The sequence below is a fragment of the Octopus bimaculoides genome, unplaced genomic scaffold (assembly GCF_001194135.2).
Source record: "Octopus bimaculoides isolate UCB-OBI-ISO-001 unplaced genomic scaffold, ASM119413v2 Scaffold_117459, whole genome shotgun sequence".
In the NCBI taxonomy this organism is placed as follows: Eukaryota; Metazoa; Mollusca; class Cephalopoda; order Octopoda; family Octopodidae; genus Octopus; species Octopus bimaculoides.
In genome coordinates, this window is record NW_026421380.1 from 1 (window position 1) to 2,651 (window position 2,651).

Here is a 2,651-nt window from a genome sequence, read left to right on the forward strand (position 1 = left end):
ATATGTATATATATATGTATATATATATGTATATATATACACATACATATGCCATATACATAAGTGTGTATTAATTTGTCTATAAGTATTTGTGTTTCTGACTATGTGCATGTATGTATATATATATATGTGTGTGTGTGTGTGTGTGTGTGTGTGTGTGTGTGTGTGTGTGTGTGTGTGTATTTATACATGCACACATATGTGTGTGTGTGCGTGTGTGTTCACAAGGACAACATATTCATGCATAGATACATATACATACATACACACACACACACACATATATATACACGCACACACACACACACACATATATACACGCACACACACACACACATATATATATATATACATATATATATAAAAACATGCACACGCAATTTAAACAGAGAACTCAATGCACATATAAGCCGAGTATATTTATACACCCTTACCCGTAGTTATGTCATTGTGCACGCATGCGTTAAATGTATTAAATACCCACTCATTCGTATACAATATACACACTCGATCGTGTGTATATATAAATATTTGTGTATGAGTATGAGATTTATTAAAATCTATCACGACAATATTTTTTATGTTGAGAAATTACGTGCATCAGCATGGCCGCAGCTCTGAGCTGAAACTTTGAAATGAAAAAATGCGCTTAAGAACTGTGTGAACGTGTAAACGTATGTGTGCTCATGTTTAAGTATGCATGTACATATATGCGTTTATATGTGCATATATATGTGTATATATGTATTTGTATATAACGTATGCATGTATGTATGTATATATATGTACGTGTGTGCATGTATAAATATGTGTGTGTATGTAACAATTATACTAGTGTGTGTCATAGGGAATGTGTATGGCTGACCGTAAGTGTGTCCGTCTATGTGTATGTATGTACATCTATGAGTGTGTATGTTTAATATGTGTATAGATGTGAATGTGTGTATACCTGCATGTACGTCTATGCATGTGTAAGTGCATGAGTATATGTCTGTGAGTCTAGATGTGTTTGCATGAATTGGAATGTATATGTAAGTTGTGTATTTGCAAGTAGGTATATAAGTACGAGTGCGCATGCGTGCCTTCTATGCGTTTTCCCTATTCTTTCAATGTGTTGTTGATATATTGATATACCTGCCTGCACACACACGTGTGTGTGTGTGTGTGTGTGTGTGTGTGTGTGTGTGTGTGTGTGTGTGTGTGTGTGTGTGCGCGCGCGTGTGTGTATGTATGTATATATACATCCATATATATACACACACACATGTATACATATATATACTGCTATGTACATATATGTGTATAGCAACATTGGAATATATATATATATATATATATATATATATATATATATATATATATATATATATATATATATATACATGTATATATGTATATATATACGTGTGTGTGTATGTGCATGCTTATACTGATATATACATATATACATATACATACATAGATACATATATTTACATATGTGTGTGTGTGTATTGTGACTGTGTAGATCATAAATCATACGCACATATAAATGTACATGTATGCATACATGTATATGTGTGTGTATATATATGTATATATATATATGTGTATATATATATGTGTGTATATATATATGTGTGTGTGTGTATATATATATATATATATATATATGTGTGTGTATATATATATATGAATATATGTGTGTATGTATATATGTACATATTCATATATGTATATACATGCATGTTTGTATATATAAATGCATATATATGTATATATGTCTGTATGCATATATGCATATATGTTTACATATATATGCTTGTCTCTATAAATTTATACATATACGTTTGTGTGCGTATAAATAAATATATATCTGTGTATTCTTTTATTCTTTCATTTGTTTCTGTCATTTGACTGTGGCCATGCTGGAGCACCACCTTTAGTCGAACAAATCGACCCCAGCACTTATTCTTGCTTATTCTGTCGGTCTCTTTTACCGAACCGTTAAGTTACGGGGACGTAAATACACCAGCATCGGTTGTCAAACAATGTTGGGGGGACAAACACAGACACACAAACATGCACACAGAGAGAGAGAGAGAGAGAGAGAGAGAGAGAGAGAGAGAGAGAGAGAGAGATAGAAAGAGAGAATTTACAAAAAAAACAAAAGACGAAGACGCGTGTGTTAACAACAAACAGATGTATTAGTTTAACGCTCGGGAAGTGAGAAAGTCTTTTACGTTTCGAGCCTACGCTCTTCGACAGAAAGGAGCACAGAAATAAAGAGGGAGAGAAAATAGAAAATAGAATATGTATATATATACGACGAGTTTCTCTCAGTTTCCGTCTACCAAATCCTTTCACAAGGCTTTGATCGGCCAGAGGCTATAGTAGAAGACACTTGACCAAGGTGACACGCAGTAGGACTGAACCCGGAACTATGTGGTTGGTTGCAAGCGACTTACCACACAGCCACACCTGCGCCTTTATATACATATATTCATACACACACACACATTTCTATTCATATATACACGTGTTTGTGCGTGTAATTTTGTATGTATATTCGTACGTAAGTATTCATGCACACATGTGCATGTATACACATGTACCTGTATGCATATATACATATATATATATATATATATATATATATATATATATATATA